This window comes from Bos mutus, chromosome 15 (assembly GCF_027580195.1).
Source record: "Bos mutus isolate GX-2022 chromosome 15, NWIPB_WYAK_1.1, whole genome shotgun sequence".
Classification (NCBI taxonomy): domain Eukaryota; kingdom Metazoa; phylum Chordata; class Mammalia; order Artiodactyla; family Bovidae; genus Bos; species Bos mutus.
This window is the reverse complement of record NC_091631.1, coordinates 11078614-11092366: the sequence shown is the minus strand read 5'-3', so window position 1 is coordinate 11092366 and position 13753 is coordinate 11078614. Positions and strand designations below refer to the sequence as shown.

The following is a 13753-nucleotide window of genomic DNA, read 5'->3' as shown; positions in this document are numbered from 1 at the left end:
AATATTTATTTCAGGAGTTATTTTAATATTCCCTTAATTTTCAAAAGAAAGGTAATAACTTGCCAAAAGTTTTCAAAAGAGAGCTAATAACTTTCATCTTGGATTATGAAAAACCAGCTTCAATCTGTAATGTATAAATTAGAGAAAAGGATCCAAATCTTCTAATTAGACCAAGAGCACTTAAAGAAAGAAATAATTGTGCCAGTTCCATTTAGGAAGAGGTTGAAAGGTAAAATAGGTATAAATTATATATATTTTAAAAAAAAACTGGCAGTTGAAAGAAAAAAAATGTATTTTTTGCTTTTGCTATGATCATAAAATAATAACATGTCAATACATTAGTTTTAAATTTTAATATGATCATAGGATGAAAATATGTAGGTATCCAAAATGATGTTTATCTTCAACTATTTATGGCACTATAGAATATGGGTACTTTGGTATCATATCCAGGCTTTGAGGATCTATTTTATGGAAAATGTGTAAATTTCTCCAGTCACTATCCAGGCCCTGGATAAGAGGTTGGGCAGGGGTTGAGAGCAAAACTGTTGTGACAGAGGAGAGTCAAGCAAAGAATAAAAGTCTCATTGCCAAAGGAGCTGACAGTGAAGAAGAGAGCTGGACCAGATGTTCAAAATAGCAGGGCTATGATTTTTGTTGACTTATATATCAATGTAAATGATGCAAACTAAGTTCCTAAATTCACAGACGTTCACCTAGGGACATCTGATGTTAAAATAATGAATGGGTACAGTATTTTTTTAAAAAAGCAAAGTTAATACAATAGGGTGGAAGGATCACTTTAGCCATGCTGAAAGAGATGAAATCTTTGATTGATAGGGTCAGTGATTTGGGCTGGGCAAAATTTGGGACTTACTAATGCAAAAGCCTAGAGCTTTTAGAGGAGAAGGCAATGGCACCCACTCCAGTACTCTTGCCTGGAAAATCCCATGGACAGAGGAGCCTGGTGGGCTGCAGTCCATGGGGTCACTAAGAGTCAGACACGACTGAGGAACTTCACTTTCACTTTTCACTTTCATGCATTGGAGAAGGAAATGGCAACCCACTCCAGTGTTCTTGCCTGGAGAATCCCAGGCACGGGGGAGCCTGGTGGGCTGCCGTCTATGGGGTGGCACAGTCGGACATGACTGAAGGAACTTAGCAGCAGCAGCAGCAGGGCTTTCAGAAAAGTTGCAATACATAAGCAGTTTATATTTACTAATGGAAATTACTATAATAAAAGGGAGCTGTGAGAATGAAACAGGATAGCCAGATTTGGAAAAGCAGGGAAGAACAAAGAGAACTTTGGAAGGGCCACCACAGACATTGTACACTGTGGGACTTGGACAGTATCTCTGACCAAGGTGCATCAGTGAGCAGACAGTGGAGAATAATTTGGGACATAGTGACTGTAGGCAGACTCTTTACCATCTGAGCCACCAGAGAACTTGGAATGATTCTAGGTTATATTTTAATAAATGATCATGTCAACAATGGTATCAACCACAGAAGGTCAAATTCTTAAGAAGGGACAGCATTAGCCAGTCTGAAAGAAAAAAAAAAAAAAAAAAAAAAAACACCTTTTCCATATAATATAACTCCAAGTGTTTGAACCAAGAAAGATAGCAGTATCTCTGTTTGGGATGTGGAAACAGGAATGGACAGAGTGAGGTGGGTGGAGGTAAGCAACGAACCAAAATGAGTTTGACTTGTTCAGATTACTCTGAGACATCTGAGAGATGATATTTTATTGCAAATTAAGGTAATGTCCTGGAAAGTCCTGGTGGGAAATCTGGTTGAAAATGTTGATTTGAAAATCATGGGGATTTGGGGCCATAACTTAAATCATCAAAGAAAAGAGACACATACAGCACATCTCAGTCTTAAAGATTATCCGTAACTAGTAGGTTAGAAAAGAATGAAAAGAGGATATCTTATTACAAAGACTAAAATGATAAACTTGATGCAGAAGGAAACTCTATTTCCAATTTTCCAGGAACCACCTATAAAAGATGAGTAAAGAGGGAATAAAAAGGATGAAAAATTATCTTATACTACTCTAAGAGACTATTCTGTATTTTCTAGGACATCAAGACTTTCTCTTGATCCTTTAGCTAATATTAACCTTATCTGTAAATAAAATTTCGGAGCTGGATTACCATTTAGCTTGATCAAAAAGACAAATGTGTTTAGATGATGATAAGCTTCCTGGGGGAACAGAGACTCAGTATTTGCTGGCTGAAGACAAAGTATTATACAACACTACACTCCATCTAAATGACAAATAACAAATTAGAATATTATCCTTGCTATTTAGCTACACTCCTTAAAGTGTGGAAGGGCAAAGCTTAGACTTAGAAATACTAGTACTAATTACAACATCTTTTTCCAAAAATTACAACTTAAGACTGAACAGTGAAATTCTATTGGGTTGACGATCTGTATTGTCAACATATCAGTGCCATCCATGTGGATTTCATGTTCCTTACTTAAAAAAAAAAAGAAAAATCTTTGTCTTTTAAACAAAAGGGCTGGCACCTAGGTCTGCATGTACAGGATGCTGACTTGCAGGACACATCTAGCGCACATCACCTGCAAAAGTTTACTGAATCCTTTCTTGCCTGCCCTTGACCTTGCCAAGAATGTTATGTGTGGGGGAATCAAGAAACTGGTGAGGCCATATGCTGTGGATCAGCCTTTGACCAGTTTCCCCCATCCAGCTGTCACTCTGAAAGTAACATTGCCTGCACATGTATTTTTTATATGCACACAATTGTCCTGAATTTTGGCTGTAGGGGAACACTGTTGAGAAATAGTCTATTGGCTTTGTTCAATGCAAGTTAGCTTTCTGATTTCAAACATGATATTTGGAAGCTGTGAGTGTCCTTCACACTATTTTCCACATGTAATTTTCTGATTTTAGTCCTTAAAAATATAAGTAATATCAGGAATGCATTTAATTCAATAAGACAACAGATACACAATAAAGGTAAAATTCTCACTTTCTCCATCCATAGTAGTTTGTATTATCACCAGTTTCTTTTTATATCCTTCCAGAAATTTAAATGCTTATAAACAAATACAGTATTATATCATCTTTGTAAAATAAAATCACATTGTTCACATTCCTCTGCTTTGGTTATAGTTAGCAATGAATCATATAATCTTTGCCTGTCAATACATATGTCATTTCAGAATTTTTAAGGACCATGTAATATTTCATTTATAAAATTATTATAATTCATTTCCTCAGTTTCCTATTAATGGGAATTTTAAATTATATTCTTTTCTAATTATTTTCTCCTATCACAAACAGTTTTGTAATGTTTAGGTTTGTATTTCATGGTATTATTTTTTTATTACAAATGTGGATTAAACATAAGCAGTCACACAATAAAGTCAAAAGATAACTCTTCTTCTAGTCACATTGATCTAGATTTGAATCCTAATAAAGCCATTTGCTTCTCTGGTCTCTGAGCAAAACATTTAACCCCTCTGAGTCTCAGATTTCCTCTTTATACAATGATGACAAGCCCAGTGTAATTAAAATTTTAAGGTAAATTTCCTTAAAGGATGATATAAAAAAGTATTCCAAAACCAATAGGTTAAGAGTGGAAGAAGACAAAGAACAACGTCTAAGTGCAGAGAATTGGACTAAGTATCAAATCCTCCAGATTCTTCAGTTCAGTTCAGTTCAAACGCTCAGTTGTGTCCAACTCTTTGCGACCCCATGAATTGCAGCACGCCAGGCCTCCCTGTCCATCACCAACTCCCGGAGTTCACTCAGACTCATGTCCATCGAGTCAGTGATGCCATCCAGCCATCTCATCCTCTGTCGTCCCCTTCTCCTCCTGCCCCCAATCCCTCCCAGCATCAGAGTCTTTTCCAATGAGTCAACTCTTCCCATGAGGTGGCCAAAGTACTGGAGTTTCAGCTTTAGCATCATTCCTTCCAAAGAAATCCCAGGGCTGATCTCCTTTAGAAAGGACTGGTTGGATCTCCTTGCAGTCCAAGGGACTCTCAAGAGTCTTCTCCAACACCACAGTTCAAAAGCATCAATTATTTGATGCTCAGCTTTCTCCACAGTTCAACTCTCACATCCATACATGACCACAGGAAAAACCATAGCCTTGACTAGACGGACCTTTGTTGGCAAAGTAATGTCTCTGCTTTTGAATATGCTATCTAGGTTGGTCATAACTTTCCTTCCAAGGAGTAAACGTCTTTTAATTTCATGGCTGCAGTCACCATCTGCAGTGATTTTGGAGCCCAGAAAAATAAAGTCTGACACTGTTTCCACTATTTCCCCATCTATTTCCCATGAAGTGTTGGGACTGGATGCCATGATCTTTGATTTCTGAATGTTGAGCTTTAAGCCAACTTTTTCACTCTCCACTTTCACTTTCATCAAGAGAGTTTTTAGTTCCTCTTCACTTTCTGCCATAAGGGTGGTGTCATCTGCATATCTGAGGTTATTGATATTTCTCCCAGCAATCTTGATTCCAGCTTGTGTTTCTTCCAGTCCAGCATTTCTCATGATGTACTCTGCATATAAGTTAAATAAGCAGGGTGACAATATATAGCCTTGATGTACTCTTTTTTCCTATTTGGAACCAGTCTGCTGTTCCATGTCCAGTTCTAACTGTTGTTCCTGAACTGCATACAGGTTTCTCAAGAGGCAGGTCAGGTGGTCTGGTATTCCCATCTCTTTCAGAATTTTCCACAGTTTATTGTGATCCACACAGTCAAAGGCTTTGGCATAGTCAATAAAGCAGAAGTAGATGTTTTTCTGGAACTCTCTTGCTTTTTCCATGATCCACCGGATGTTGGAAATTTGATCTCTGGTTCCTCTGCCTTTTCTAAAACCAGCTTGAACATCAGGAAGTTCACGGTTCACATATTGCTGAAGCCTGGCTTGGAGAATTTTGAGCATTACTTTACTAGCGTGTGAGATGATTGCAATTGTGCAGTAGTTTGAGCATTCTTTGGCATTGCCTTTCTTTGGGATTGGAATAGAAACTGACCTTTTCCAGTCCTGTGGCCACTGCTTAGTTTTCCAAATGTGCTGGCATATTGAGTGCAGCACTTTCACAGCATCATCTTTCAGGATTTGAAATAGCTCAACTGGAATTCCATCACCTCCACTAGCTTTGTTCATAGTGATGCTTTCTAAGGTTCACTTGACTTCACATTCCAGGATGTCTGGCTCTAGGTGAGTGATCACACCATCGTGACTATCTGGGTCGTGAAGATCTTTTTTGTACAGTTCTTCTGTGTATTCTTGCCATCTCTTCTTAATATCTTCTGCTTCTGTTAGGTCCATACCACTTCTGTCCTTTATCGAGCCCATCTTTGCATGAAATGTTCCCTTGGTATGTCTAATTTTCTTGAAGAGATCTCTAGTCTTTCCCATTCTATTGTTTTCCTCTATTTCTTTGCATTGATCGCTGAGGATGGCTTTCTTATCTCTTCTTGCTCTTCTTTGGAACTCTGCATTCAGATGCTTATATCTTTCCTTTTCTCCTTTGCTTTTCACTTCTCTTCTTTTCACAGCTATTTGTATGGTCTGTGATTTTCTACTTAATCACATTGATGTATTCTAGGCCCTGTTTATCTCTCCTTGCCCATTGACCATAACAGTGTCTTTACCTTGCCCCACATGGTACAAACAAGAAGAAACGATTGGCAAAGTCCACATAAACAACTAAGGAGATCTCTGGAGAGTATGTATGATTATTGTTGCCCTGCCTGTGGTCTCTTCCTCTTGGGATTTCTGTTTTTTTTCCCCACAGAAAGGGCTGACATGATAATTCAGGGCACATCTTTCTTTTCTTAACTTTTCAGTTTTATATTGGGGAACAGCTGATGTAAAATGTTGCAATCATTTCAGGTGCACCACAGAGTGACTCACTCATACATATGCATGTAGTCCATTCTCCCCCAGACTCTCCCAAGCAGGCTGACATACAACACTGAGCAGAGTTCCCTATGCTATACAGTAAGTCCTTGCTAGTTGTCCGTTTTAAATATCGAAGTGTGTCCATGTCCATCCCAACCCCCTAACTAGCCTTTCTCCCTGTCCTTCCCTTGTAACCAAAGATCTGTTCTCTAAGTCAGTGAGTCTGTGTCTGCTTTACAAATAAATCCATTTGTGTCATTTCTTTTTAGATTCTGCACATAAGGGATGTCACACGATACTTCTCTTTCTCTGTCTGACTTACTTCACTCAGTGTGACAATCTCTAGGTCCATCCATGTTACTGAAGACAACATCATTTCATTCTTTTTAATGGCTCATGAATATTTCATTGTACATGTGTATCATCTCTCCCTTATCCATTCCTCTGTCAGTGGACATAGAGGACATTTGGGGAATTTTTGATGATAACTTTCAACCATGACAGCAATTACGGTTTGAGAGAGAGATTCAATTATGTCCATAGATGATACAGCCTTGATCAGTCCTGGGTGTTCATTGGAAGGACTGATGCTAAAGCTGAAACTCCAATACTTTGGACACCTGATGTGAAGAGCTGACTCATTTGAAAAGACCTGATGCTGGGAAAGATTGAGGGCAGGAGGAGAAGGGGATGACAGAGGATGAGATGGTTGGATGGCATCACCATCACAGAGTTTGAGTTGGTGATGGACAGGGAGGCCTGGGGTGTTGCAGTCCTTGAGGTTGCAAAGAGTCAGACACGAGTGAGCGACTGAACTGATCCCTATACATAGTCTGTGGACCTGGGTGGTGATTACAAGCATCACTCTAGTACAGTCATCTTTGCCTAAATTTGCTCCTTTAAAATGCCACCTCTCAATCAGACTGTCACATTTGTCTGAGAGAGATCATTATTGCTATCTTGCATATATTCTTCACAACAAACTTGGGAAGTAGACAGAATCAGGGGTCCAGTGTTTGAGGGAGTTAAGCTCTGGAAACAGCATCAGTTTGCCCATATCTTCTAACTCCAAGTTCACTTTTCTTTCTACCATATCATATTGAATGCCACTATATTTTTAAGAGAAGAAAAGGATGATCTGTCTAGTATGCCTTCCTCTAGTTTCACAGCTTAACTCTTTCAGGAAAAATTAGGCCTCTTCCAGATATTTTCAATGATGCCCCATGCAATATAATACAAATTGCCCCACACAACTAGCAAACTTCTCCTTCATTTAGTGCAAGTTTTGTGAATCACCTTGATCATGGATGAACGCCAGGCTCCTTGTACAATGGTCTTGTCTCTTAAATATGCCACAAAATTCTTTCCTTCTACACCTCCCTAATTGGATTTCCTTCAACGTAGATGTCTTTTCCTCCATTGTCCACCCTTGTAAATTATACTCTTCTTTGAGGCAAGTGAGATGAAGTCTTGACTGAGAAGCCCTTGTTGATTTCTTCAGTCACAATGAATTACTCGTTTTGCATAAAGAAAACCAAATGTGTATATACCTACAATTGACTCACATATTCTGCTTTGTATTAAAATTTATTGTTTATATGTTGCCTCCCTGAGCAATTGGAAACAATCTATGTGCCAGACTCTCAACTGGGTCCCATAGAAATTGAACATCACCAAGGTGCTTTTAGAGTTCCCTCTAACAAGTGCTCCCTTACTAAATTCTATCCAGTACTCAAGGACAAGCTCATTACCACCATCTTCTTCATAGTCTTCTGAATTCCTTTAGAAACACATGTTATTGTCCTTTGAACTCCAATACCAACTTATGGCAATGACCTCTTTCTTATGACAATAATTTAAGTACCTTTTGATTTTTTTGAAAGATCTGAACTTCCGAGTCAGTATGAATTGCATCTGTTGTGTTACAGTTTATCTCAAGAGTCCACGGCATGATAGGTGTTCAGTAAAAAATTGTTGTACATATGGAAAGACATATATTCTTCTAGTTCATATCATTTATGGTTATGTCCAATAAATGTTTAATCTCTCACAGTTACTTTTAATTAGAATTTACTATGTTTTATTTTGAACCATAGGAAATTACCATTTCTGAGGTAATAAACAGTTGAGTATATGCAGTATCATTCCATGCAGCCTAAAAGTTATGGAGTAAAAGGAATGATGGATAGAAAAATGAATGAAAATTCCCCACAGTTCTAATCCATAGCATGGCTGCATTAATCACACATATAAATATAATTTCTTTTGATAGAAAGTCACTGGGAAGTCAAAATGGAGAATTTGCATTAAAATGTCACTCCCCCATATGGAGGAAAATGCATTTCAAATATATCATTAGCCACAGGGAGGATTAATGCAGACTGTACATCCACCAGGCCTTTTTTTTACCATCACATTCATTTTCCTCTATGTTTACTATAATGAAAAATCCCTGTACCCAAGTCAAACAACAAGATTGCATCTTTTTTGATCCTTCCCTAGGGAGAATTCCAGCTGGGAAAAGTCATCTTGCTACATCCCATCATCAGACCCATGCTAGTAAAGTCAGAGAAATCACAATGACTCAGAAGTCAGACCAACTGCACATCAGGGGACCGCCTTTGCCATGGGACAGGTACACAGCAGTTGCTTGAAATGTGTGCATTGCCCACACCTCCTACCTGGTGTTAGCCTTGTATGTCTAAGATACCACGGATGAGCCAGATTTCCCTAGAGTACAGTCAGCGATTTGGAGAATTTATGTCTGTGTCAGAGCAGCATTGTGCAGAAATTAAGGCATGGAATTCAGAAGCCATAATGTCATGATTTGAACCCTATCTTTAACGTTTATTAAATTTTGCAATCTCCCTGAAACTTTATGTCCTTATTTGCAAAACTGCGTAAGACTAAAGTTATCGTTTAAGTTTATTGTGACAGTATCAGTGCTTTAGAGAAAGCCAATTTAATAGATTCTTTGTCCATACAATGGGTGTTTAATGAATGCTATTTAAAAAGAAATTTCTGGTTCATTTCTAAATTGTTTAATATTTCCCTGGCTGAACAAAAGTGTACATGTTCTAGATGCAGAGGCAGGCTACTGAAACCAGAGCACTTAATTAAAATTAGACACATCACTTGAAAAGTGGTAATCATGAAAAAGAAGAAAAAGAAAAAGCATCTGGAAGGAAAAGAGAAACAGAAACAGAAAAATGAGACAAAGGAATCGAAGAAAGCTACTGTTTCTTTAGCACTTACTGTACATACAATAAGTTTAGTAAACACTTCAAAATAGTAAATAGAAAAATATAGAAAATGAGAGACATAAAATGAGAATTTTAAGAATCATTTTTGGAAGGTTAATATCCAAAAAATAGGAGTTATAGAAAGTGCAAAAAATAAACATGGAAAAATAAACTTATCAAACTAATAACTTAATTCAATTTCTCAAAAGTAAAGCAAATTAATTTTGAGATATAGCAGACACTCACAGTGTCCATCACAGTGGTTGAAGGAAGGCTCACACCAGGGAACATCTCTGTGAATTTCAAAACACTGAAGGAAAAAGAGAAAAGTCTTCAAACACTTTGAGAAAGAAAAGGCAATGGATGTGAAAAGGATTCAGGATTATAATGACATTGAAATTCAATAAAATACAAAAATATACGGTTAAAAATGTATCACTGTCTTCCAAAGGTTTGCAGGAAGAGGAAGATGGTTTGCAACATCAAATTCTATAACCAGCCAAACTACTAGTTAAGAACTGGTTAAGCTAATAGTTAAGTACTGATATTTACTATATGGCAGGTCTGAAAACACACTACACTAAATAACAAATGTAATTCTTCAATAATCTCCAAAAATGGATATTATTATCCTAACTTTACACATGAGGAAATGGAGGCATAGAAAGGTCAGAATAATGTCTTTGAAATCATGCCACTGTTCTGTCAGAGGATGGGAGGACCAGGGCTAAAAAACCCACAGTCTAGGTCCAAACATGACATCTTGCACCTCAATCAAAAATAAATCTACCCTGACAAAAACACTGCCTTTAGCAGGCGTGTCTCTATGATGCTGAACATAAAACCCTTTCATCACTAAATTCAAAGGAATGTCTCCCTTATCTCTAAATACATCCTTTAGAAGTAATCACATTTACCTCGAAGATTTATACATATATATATGTATATATGAAGTGAAGTCAAGTCGCTCAGTCGTGTCCAACTTTTAATGACACCATTGACTGTAGCCCACCAGGCTCCTCCTTCCATGGGATTTTCCAAGCAAGAATACTGGACTGGGTTCCCATTTCCTTCTCCAGTGGATCTTCCCAACCCAGGGATTGAATCCAGGTTTCCTGCATTGCAGGCAGACGCTTTACTGTCTAAGCCACCAGGGAAGCTAGCACATATATATATATACACACACACATACTGCTGCTACTTAAAAAAATCAGATAATTTATCAAAAACTAACTTTATTATGTGTTTCCTTCTATTCCTTCCCACAGTCTTTTGCCTAACTTTACTAAAATACTAACCTTTCCATAGGTTCCATTTGCTTATAAATTTGATGAACATGTCTACATACTGAACTCATCCTTACCTGGAATTAAAATGGAAACATATTCAGTAGAATAAGAAATATATCATTAGAATACAAATATTTCTAAAGCTCTGATTTAAAAAGATGCTTCTAAGAGATTTGACTTTTCCAGTGACCCAGATATTTAAGTTTCTCTCTTCTCTGGGATGTCACTGTCTAATTGAAGTCATTTCATAACCACCCTTGTTCTTCATGTGTCTAATGATACAACTCAAAGTAACACATAATGCACTTGTCTAATAAGCATTTTCTGAAGTTCATAGAAGTGGAGGGAAAGGTTTCCTTTATTCTTCCACTGTGTATTATGTTCTCCGAGCATGTATTATTATTATTTTTATTATCTAGTTGAACTAGTCTAATTCGCAGTTGGATAAATCACAAGCCAGTTGATTCTCAAGCCTCCCCAAGTTATTGCTTTACTTCATTCAAAGATTTTATAGCAGAGAACATGGAATATTCCAGATGAGTCAAAGTTATCTCTTTCTCTTTCTAAAGCCTATAAAAGTCCAAAAACTGTTATGTAGTGGAAAACCTCCATAAATAATTAGCATTGCGTTGCACTGGTCAAAAAACATACTTGAAGTAATTCATAAAAATGCAAGGTTAACTCACTAGAAAGTGCTAGTGTTTCTAGATATGTTAATATCTAGAAAATATGTTTGTTCCTAATAGCTATTAGGGGTTTCCCAGGTGGCTCAGTAGTAAAGAATTTGCCTGTCAAGCAGGAAACGCAGGTTCGATCCCTAGGTTGGGAAGATCTCCTAGAGAAGAAATGGCAATCCACTCTTGTCTTCTTACCTGGGAAATCCCATGGACAGAGGAGCCTGGCAGGATATAGTCCATGGGGTTGCAAAGGCGTCAAACACCACTTAGCAACTAAACCACCACCAAAAATAGATTTTAGAATATTTTTGTCTTTAAAATGCTTTTGCAGGTAGATATTTCTAGGTTTGGCTGCTCAGAATCCAACTCTCCTATTTAATGAAAAATATAGAATCCACCTCAGTTCAGACTTTGCTGCTGGGAACATTTTATGCACTTTGTATCCAAGACTGGGGCCTGAGCTAAATGAACCCACTACTCTGTCCTCCAAAATCATTGCAGATGGTGATTGCAGCTATGAAATTAAAAGATGCTTACTCTTTGGAAGGAAAGTTATGACCAACCTAGATAGCATATTGAAAAGCAGAGACATTACTTTGCGAACAAAGGTCCGTCTAGTCAAGGCTATGGTTTTTCCAATAGTCACGTATGGATGTGAGAGTTGGAATGTGAAGAAAGCTGAGCGCCGAAGAGTTGATGCTTTTGAACTGTGGTGTTGGAGAAGACTCTTGAGAGTCCCTTGGCCAGCAAGGTGATCCAACCAGTCCATTCTAAAGGAGATCAGTCTTGGGTGTTCTTTGGAAGGAATGATGCTAAAGCTGAAACTCCAACACTTTGGCGACCTCATGCAAAGAGTTGACTCATTGGAAAAGACTCGGATGCTGGGAGGGATTGGGGACAGGAGGAGAAGGGGACGACAGAGGATGAGATGACTGGACGGCATCACCGATTCAATGGACGTGAGTTTGAGTGAACTCTGGGAGTTGGTGATAGACAGGGAGGCCTGGCGTGCTGCGATTTACAGGGTCGCAAAGAGTTGGACACAACTGAGTGACTGACCTGACCTGACCTCTGTCTTCAGAGATGGTTTAATAAAATGCATATCACCTAACTCGATCTAGCAATAACAAGAACTTGTGTTCCATACCTTGGAGAGAAGATTGATTAGGAATCATGCAGATTTAGGATTCTCTGGAAGCTAATTTGGGACAGCAAGAGGAAAAGTCTGCACAAAATAAAGCAAAGCCACAGACTTTAGCTCAGAAATGCAAAGAGGAAGGGGGCAATCAGGTCTGCTCATAGCACTTGAGCTACTGGATTAATTTTCATTTATAGGCAGATCACCCTCTAGAGTTTTCAGTTATGAGAGTCATTCATTTTTTAAACCAGGGTGACTTGGTCTTTCAGTTTCTTATAACAAAAATGTCTGAAATAATATCTACTTGCATACAATTCATTGGAAAAGGCTCATGCTGGGAGGGATTGGGGGCAGGAGGAGAAGGGGACAACAGAGGATGAGATGGCTGGATGGCATCACTGACTCGACTGATGTGAGTCTCAGTGAACTCTGGGAGTTGGTGATGGACAGGGAGGCCTGGCCTGCTGCAGTTCGTGGGGTCGCAAAGAGTCGGACACGACTAAGCGACTGATCTGATCTGATCTGTATACAATTCTGAACCTATGTAAATATTCCAGTAATAGATGAGTCCACAGATGAAACTAGAATTCTGGGTGTAGTGAACACTAGTTTCAGGAAGAAAAATATAAAGAAGACAGCATTTTCACTCTCAAAGCCACAGTGAAGTTTTCTTTCCAGGCTCCTCATTATTACACAGACTAGGGAATCTTGTTCTGCACTTCCTCATACCAACTACTCAAAAAACATGGATATAGTAGCCATGATTCTAATTCTCAGACAAACATTATTTAATTTCAGTTTAATAGCACTACTGCTAAGCTGGCTCAGAGACCTGAAATGCATGGGGTTCATAAGATGGTAAGTAAGATTCATCTGTTTATTTAAAAATGACTCTTTCAGCTAATAGAATTCCATGATGTTTGCAAGGAAAGAGCATGGACCTAGGAGACAGCACACTTTCTGTTGCTCTGTCCTTCCTCCTTAACTGTGACAAATGAAGTGCTGGGAAAGAGTGCTTTACAAAGTCCCTACAGTCCTACCTACCCACCTTCAGTATTATATAGTCATCATCTCTAGATGTCTAGTGAAAGTGAATTTGCTCAGTCGTGTCCAACTCTTTGTGATCCCATGGACTGTAGCCTACCACGCTCCTCCATCCATGGGATTCTCCAGGTAAGAGTACTGGAGTAGGTTTCCATTTCCTTCTCCAGAGGATCTTCCCAACCCAGGGATCAAACCTGGGTCTCCTGCATTGTAGGCAGATGCTTTACCATCTGAGCCACCAGGGAAGTTCCCCTTATTTATATTAATAAAAGAGAAAGATGTTTACTACCAAGCTTATTTATACAGTGCAGTGTAACCAGACTCTACAAAAATTAATGTCTAAACAAATACATGTATTTTGCTTATGAAGCTGCTTTTCAAGAAAGGCTTATTTTGTTCCCCTTGGTATCAGTTGGGGTAGCTCCAAGACAAGTTGAAATCATCTGAAAAATCACATGCTTGTA

At 38.3% G+C, this 13753-nt stretch overlaps 1 non-coding gene across 1 annotated transcript; it reads right to left on the bottom strand.

Annotated features, from left to right (window-relative positions):
• Positions 1-13462: 13462 nt before the first annotated feature.
• On the bottom strand, positions 13463-13534 carry TRNAC-ACA (transfer RNA cysteine (anticodon ACA)). Its single transcript has one exon. It is a non-coding gene; the product is annotated as a tRNA-Cys (tRNA).
• Positions 13535-13753: the final 219 nt, after the last annotated feature.